This window comes from Salvia splendens, chromosome 10 (assembly GCF_004379255.2).
Source record: "Salvia splendens isolate huo1 chromosome 10, SspV2, whole genome shotgun sequence".
NCBI lineage: Eukaryota > Viridiplantae > Streptophyta > Magnoliopsida > Lamiales > Lamiaceae > Salvia > Salvia splendens.
The window spans coordinates 18,071,052-18,079,497 of NC_056041.1; the positions used below are offsets into that span (position 1 = coordinate 18,071,052).

Below are 8,446 nucleotides of genomic sequence, written 5' to 3' on the forward strand. Positions count from 1 at the left end.
CCCAGAAGCAGCTTTGGAGAATTGAGAGCGGATTTGAGAAACAAGGAGTCCCAATCCTCAACAAGGTTGAAGACGAAGACGATTTGCCCATTCAATCCACCTTTGGGAGTATCTTTATTAGTTTTCTTATGTTTAGTTCACTTTCCATGGATTTTATCTTGTGAATTTGCATTGAATATGAGTAGCTAAATCTCTTGTAGAGTTTTGGTGATGATTACAATGAACGCTTTTGATTAATTCAAGGACTTTTGATTATCTATGCTCTTGTGATTCCTTTGTTTTATTCTTGAGCTTTTTCAATTCAATTGCTTAGCTACCAATTGGGTTTGTTGGCCTAGTTTTGAGTAATCGAGAGATACTTAATTAGGATTGATAAAAGAATGAACAACACCTAGATAATTTACATTCGAGAGAAGGAATTCTAGAGTGAGGGCTTGAGCCTTTTGTTTTAAGGAGTTAATTGTGATGTATTAGAAGGAGACTTCAATATTAATGGTTAATCAACGGGTTGGGTGCACTCGAGAGAGGGCTTAGCCTAGACTAGCGGCTTTCCTAGTAATCCTAGAGACTTTAATTGGGTAATCGAAGTTGTTGAATTGTTCACATTGTGTTCGTTGTAGTTGGATCCAAAACTCTATTTCTTTCTCTTATTTGAAACCTATCATTTGTTGCGTGCTTTTAACTTGTTTATGTTTAATTGTTTTTCAAAATCAAAAACCAAACCTTTGAATCGTCTAGATAGTAGTTAAAATCGGTCCGTGGTACTTGAGTTTATACATTTTGTCTCTGTGGGATACGATACTCTTGCTTGCTTTGTGCTACACTAGCCCCGTACACTTGCGGGATTTTCTTGTGTTAAAATAAGTTGAGTCAGCGACTGAGGAGGCAGCTCAGCCGATTTGCGGGCATCTACCAAAACAACCTCCGCACGACAACCAGCGGCATGTCCGCCGATGATGTGAAGCTTCTGTCTCACCAACAGTTCCCCGACAGTGAATTGGGTTTCAGGGAATTCAAATGTTGGGAGGTCTATCTTGTAGTGCAGACTTCCGCCAAGTTTAGTTCGGGTGTTGAAGCGGGCTGGCCGAAGCGGACAAAGATTAACTCCTCCGGGGAGTACAACAACAGTGTCGGTTCCCACGAACTCCCTGACGCCAAGGCAGAGTTCAATCATGAAATCATATCCCAATCGAAACGTGCCGGTAACAAACTCTCATATTTGCTATCCTAAATCGAGTAATTTACCATTCTTTCTAGTAATCATTAAAAATGTTTTCCTACTTTTAAAAAGCTAAATCTTTGCCTTCCTCTAGAAAAATACAAAAACGAACATCTATATCAAAACACTAAATAAACACCGGGCCGAATATTTGTATATATAAATATAGGTATTTATTAAAAGTTTGTAGTATTAATTATCTCTAACAACATTAACTGACTATACTATGGTAGATAGGTGAAAAGAACTTTAATCAGTATTGACTCTCATCAAATTAAATCCCCTAATCTTAGAGTGAAATGTTTTAAAGGTTATCCCCCATTTCCCATTAATTCATCAGCTCTTTTTTTTATAAATAAACTCCTAGTATTTATTAAAAGTTTGTAGTATTAATTATCTCTAACAAGACTATACTATGGTAGATAGGTGAAAAGAACTTTAATCAGTATTGACTATCATCAAATTAAATCCCCTAATCTTAGAGTGAAATGTTTTAAAGGTTATCCCCCATTTCCCATTAATTCATCCGCTCTTTTTTTTTTATAAACTCCTATGTAAAGGAGGAAATTACAACTGATGTCATGAGGGCTCGAACTCGGCATCTCATACAATAATTTCTAAACTCCTTGTCGCTAGGACAAAGACTCTGGATCCATTAATTCATCAGCTTGTCTTCTATATATTTGCTATAATTTCCTTTTTTTTAGATATATATGTCAACCCAAAAATATCTCTCTTTTTTAGACAAAAAAAGTATTATTATCTTCGAACTACTATAATTTCCTTTATTTTGAAATATAAACATCAGTATTAAATAAAAAGAATTAGAAATTACAATATTTAGCTAAGGTGGCCCGATATATTTGCTATATATTTATGATAATTGTTTTTCCTAAGGAATCTAATTTTTTATATTAACATTTCAATAAGAATTTTTCAGCCTTTTCTTACTTTATGAATTTCGTGCTACTATTATTTGCAGTAGACGATAGATAGCTCTAAATAGTATAATTTACCTCTTTAAATATTTGAAAATTAATATATGAAATAATAAACAAATTAGTATATAGTATAATAATTGCATATAAATTACACGTTGCAATGAATATTAAATGTTTTGCTCTTACTATTATGCGTGCAAGGTTAAAAAAGGAAGAAAAGAGTAATGGCAAGTTGAAGTTTGTATTTTTCATTAATTTAAATTGTCATTTAAATTATAATTTTTAATTTATTTTGTTAATTAATAAAAAATATTATTTAAATCATAATTTTTGGTTGACTTTCAGTCTAATTTTAACTATAAATTTTAAAAATGGCGGATTGAACTAAAATTTTTATACTTTATGCAATTTAGATAATAATTTTTCCTTTTAATTAAGAAAAAATATAATTTAAATAATATTTTTTTGTTAATTTCTGGTCAATCACATCATAACTTATAAAATCAGCGAGTCAAATTATAACTTGAATATATTTTTTAATTATCTCATACAATTTTGATGAAATTTGTCATTTAAATCATAATTTTTGGTTAACTTTTAGTTAATTTAGCATGGTTCTACATTATGGTAATATATTTCTAGATGATAATTATGTATGATTACGAAAATCAAAATCGAAAAAAATAGATAATGTTTCTCTTAATCTAGAAGGAACTTTTGTCATTATTTGTTGTTTGTTATAGATGTTTATTAAAAATTCAGATTCCTAGAATTTGAAATTTGGATTAAAAATAAAATAAATTTTCGCCACCTCCACCTCCACCCACCCGTAACAGGTCCGTCCAGCCTCTCCTCTGAAACACAGACCCCTCTCCCACCCCGCGGCGCACTCCTTGGCTACAAAAGAGTGCCACGAACCGGACCCGTCGAAGCGGTCCAACACCTCATGTCCCTATTGCACATGCCCTAATAATTTAACCGATAAATACTCTTGTATATTTATAATATAAATATTTTTAAGCTTTTAATGCAGACTCATAAATAGCAAAATTAGTTTATAGGAGTAGTTAATAGGAAAACTTTAGAATCAAACTAGAAATAAAAACGTTGATATACTAAGCTTTAATATAAAACAAAAAAGTTAACAGAAATACTTAAACGAATAGCATCGGGTATCAAAAATTTGGTCACACCTCATGTCCCACGCTGACATGCTATCCCTTTTTTCTCCGTATTACTTTGTCATATACTTACCTCAATTATTTCAAAATGATTAAATACACATTTAATTATATTATCATATATATCCCTATTTTTTATGTAAAACCTCGTCCATGATTCATCTTATGAAATAGTTAATTTTTACTAAGACGTTATTTTAATTAATATCTAATTTTATTTTTCGAAATAAAGGGAATAACGGAGTATGAAGTTAAACAGAGTTTTAGCTGAAAAAAGCCATTTAACCAATTAACCTTGTTTAAAAAATAAAATAAAACTAACAGAGTTATTTGGATGCCCTATGAATTATACTCCTAATATTTGATAGAACCAGAGAGAAACCGATAAAATAAATTTTTGAAATTCGGAAATATTAATATCTCAAATTCATTGATAAGTTCTAATTAAAGTGATATAGTTGAGAAATCTAGTATGTATAGACTGAATAAACTATAGAATGGTTCATGTTTGTACCTAGTCACAAAGTTTGTATTTATTAAGTACAATACTATCTTTAAATTTCATATTGCAATTACTCCAAACTAATCTTATTTTATGACAACCTTTGAGTTGAGTCTTACTTATAGGAGTGTGTGATTGTGGTTTTATTTTGTTTGAATTTGGTACTTTTGTATTAAAATCCTCATTATGCAAATTAAATAAAAGTTATGTAATTTATTTTTCTCATAAAAGATATCTCCAATTTTGATGGTTTATATTGTATAAAATTTCAAGATTTTGATGTAACACAATGTCAACCGTTGACACTGTGTTGACATTTTCTGTTGTCGCTATTTTGTCATCTGTTGACATTTTAAAACGATACAGATCATAGTTCGAAGTTTACAAAATATTTGGAGTTTGCATTTGATTACATCCCTACTTGTTACGTCTACACAAATTAAATCACCCAAATTTATTAAAAATTAACCAAATCTTGAGAGAGAGAGAGAGTACTCCTCATCTTTCATAATTCTTCTAATTTCATAATTAGTAAATTAATAAGGTTAAATTTCTATATTTCTTTTACATACATAAAATTGTTCAGAAACAAAGAAACACGAGATGATTTGGGATATATTTTTGGAGAAAAAAATTGCTACTACTATTTAGTTCGACGTTTGAATGGTGGTTTTGATCGTTTGGTTTGAAACTAATGTGTAAATATGCCGTTTTGTGTTCTAAAATTCTGAAGAAGCACATGTAGAGTGGTGAACTTGAATTTCTCATTAAATATTTTGTCACTTTTCTTGTGATATATTATTTTCAGATAAAATTGAGTAAAAAAGGGAAAGAAGAAGTTGAAACAAATGTATATAGGTTGGTCTTGACAAAAAGAGTTGACTTCCTGAGAAATTAAGTCTAGCTTGTCTCTACAATATCTTCCTTTTTTAAATTTAAAAAAAAGGTGAAAATATGGAACTTTTGTTTGGCTTAAAACATTTCGGCAAATCTTTCACAAAATATAATGAATAAATACAACTTATTACTAGGGGATTTGAATCACCAAATTTGTGTAAATTGAAGCTTTTATAATCGATAGGATAAAATAGCAAAATGTATGAACATAGCTATCGTTTTTAAACAAAAATGTTCTTTATATATTTTATTCATATTTGTCCAGTGGTGTAATTTCATTAGGATAATATCGTAATAATATGATAAATGTTATACTACTACTACTACATATTTTATGTGAGCAATTATGAGCATCATTTTCATTTAATTTACTTATATTTATTTTGTGTTTACGTTTAAAAAATTAAAACTAATTTTGTTTCTTTATTCATTTATTTGAATATAAAAAAATGAACAAATTAAGTTTTGATTATTAAGTAGTAATTTGTTTAATTAATTGTGACGATAATAATTTTTTAGGTATTAATAATGTATAAAACAAAACAAATACTCCTATTAAATAATACGTGTTAAACGAGAGCGATACCCACGAACGATGTTCGTATAACATACTCCATATTTTTCCAATAATATAGTAATATGAATTGATGGTAAAATTGTGAATGAAAAAACAGGGAAAAAATTTGAGACAATAGATCCAAGAAATGAAGAAGTAATAGCAGAAGGGGACAAGGATGATGTTGATTTGGGTGTCAAAGCAGCTCGTCGTGCTTTTGATAATGGTCCATGGCCTCGTTTCCCTGCTTCTGTAACTTCACTTCTCATTGCTTATTATTACTATTATTATTACTTCCATTTTAGTCTTCACATTTTACTATGATACATGTTCTTTTTTAATATTATTTATATTTTTAAAAATATTCAAAAACATCTTTAATCCATATTTACTGAGTTGACGCAGATGAAAACCAATTGTTAGAAGTTAATTTGAGAATTAGGAAGAGTTGAAATTAGAAAATGAAAGGAAAAGATTGATTTGAGAAATAAAGATGAAAATGTTACAATGAGGGTAAATTAAAAGAAAATTATCAAAAAGGGTGTTACACAAACATGTGTATTGCATTAGTTTAAAAATGTACTATTCCTTCGTGTCTCGTAAAAATATGTGCATTTTCCAGGAAAGAAGAAGAATAATGCTAAAGTTTGCCGATTTGATCAACCAAAACGTGGAAGAGCTCGCAGCATTGGACGCTCAAGACGCCGGAAAGATATACAACCTTGTGAAGCTCGCCGAGATCCCCTCCGTGGCCGAGAAGCTCCGCTACTACGCTGGGGCAGCCGACAAGATTCACGGATCCACATTGAAGATGTCCGGCCAGTTTCACTGCTATACGCTGCTCGAACCCGTAGGCGTAGTGGGCCTCATCATCCCCTGGAATTTCCCCTCCCACATGTTCATGTTGAAGGCCGCGCCCGCCTTAGCCGCCGGCTGCACCATGGTCATCAAGCCTGCCGAGCAGACCCCTCTCTCCGCCCTCTTCCTAGCCCATTTGTCCAAGCTGGTATCATTTCTTAACTTCAAAGTTTATATAATAGACACATTTGTCACACTCGTTGATTTTTTGCAGGCTGGCATCCCAGACGGCGTGCTCAATGTGGTGACCGGGTATGGCCACTCTGCTGGGCAATAACCTCCCACATGGATGTAGACAAGGTCATCCATTTATGCATGCATTAAGTGTGACATTATTTTTATAATATATATATAGTCCTTACCAAAATAAATTTCTGTATCCGTCCATGGTTAGTTTCACTGGGTCTACGGAAGTAGGGCGTCTGGTGATGCAGGCGGCAGCCACTAGCAACCTAAAACCCATGTCGTAGAACTTGGAGGAAAATCACCTTTCATCATTTTCGACGACGTTCATGTCGATAAAGTTGCGGATATATCTCTAAGTGCCATTCTGTACAACAAGGTTAATTTCATTTCATGCCATCTGAATTTCCCGCCTAATTAACAATCTCTTTTAATCAGGGGGAACTCTGCGTTGCTGGTTCTCGTGTTTTTGTTCAAGAAGGAATATACGATAAGTTTATATCTACGGTGTTGGAGAGGCTCAATTCTTGGGTGGTCGGAGATCCTTTCGATCCAAATGTTCGTCAAGGGCCACAAGTATGATGATGAATGTTATTCAAATTCCCACCTATTTCTCTTTCAAATTTTATGGTTTTTATTTTATTTGATTGTTTGAATATAGGTGAATAAGAAGCAATACAATCGAGTTCTTTCATACATTGAGATAGGGAAGAGAGAAGGCGCCACTTTGTTGACAGGAGGGAAGCCTCTGGGCAACAAAGGCTACTATATTGAGCCTACTATTTTCACTGATGTAACAGTAAGTATTCCAAATGCAAATAGTATTTCACTTCTCTAATATGTTACAATTATATTAAACATATTTGGATCTTTTAGGATGAGATGACAATAGCAAAGGAAGAGATATTTGGACCTGTGATGTCAATTATGAAATTCAAGTAAGTAGTAGTTGTGTATTGTGGATTACAATATATACTCCCAAGTGAGAGTGAGATTTGAGAAATGGGATGATATATGCAGGACCGTTGAGGAAGCGATCAAGAGAGGCAACGAGACTCAGTATGGACTGGCAGCGGGCATTATGACAAACGATTTGAACATTGCAAACACGGTATCTAGGTCGATTCGAGCGGGGATTGTGTGGATAAACTGCTACATGGTATTCAATGATGATCTTCCGTTTGGAGGTTTTAAGATGAGCGGCTTTGACAAGGATTCGGGGATGGAGTGTCTCCATGGCTACCTTCAAGTAAAGTCCATTGCCATGCCTATTCACAACTCTCCGTAGCTCTAATCATCTATATCCTGCCATGTGTTTCTAAACTCTTACCATTCTTCATGGAATGTTGCCAAATTATTCCTAGCTTCATGCTAATAAACAATTCACCTGAAAACATGGAAACCTTTATGCAACAACTATTTGGCAAATTATTCGGCATTGTTGAGTTTTTTTGTTTTCCTCTGTTTTTAGAAAAGTTAGACTCTGTTTCTTGGAAGAGTTTATGGTACAAAGTTGTTAAGAGTGAAAGTGTAAAAAGAATAAAAATGTTATCCCATTTAGAGTGGAGAGGTAAATTCTTGAATATTTATGTAGATGGTGGGTTGACTCTCTTAACTCTTGAGTACCTGTCTGCGAAAAAGAGTCCCGTTTTTCCATTTTGCATTAATAGTTTTGGTAGATTTGGATTTCAAGTCTATAGATTATAATTTTCGAATTACAGAATAAACACAATTTTTGGTATAAAAATTCCCCAAAACTTGATTTGGTGTTTGGTGTTGAGACATGCTAATATTATTCTAATTATTGATGATTGCTCTTTACTTGCAGGTAAGTGCCCTAATTTTCTAAAACTAACCATCTAGTTTCTGGAGTTAAAAATTTAAGGGAGAGTGATATGAAAAGTCACCCACATTACAAAGAGAAACTAAAAGATAATTGACAAAAGCCTAAAATGATCCGACTCAAATAATAGTTTAGACATAGTAGTAAAGTTTCAGGTTCTGTTGTTAAGCTCCAAATAAATAGACTTTGAATTGCTCATATACATCGTTGTGTTATAATTAGTTGTTGTAGTGCCTAAACACAAGTTGATTTGAGTCATTTGACTA

General features: G+C 32.5%; 1 pseudogene; it reads left to right on the forward strand.

The window, feature by feature from the left end:
* Nucleotides 1-5,383: 5,383 nt before the first annotated feature.
* Nucleotides 5,384-8,389, forward strand: LOC121752710 (annotated as a pseudogene).
* The last annotated feature ends 57 nt before the right edge of the window (nt 8,390-8,446 follow it).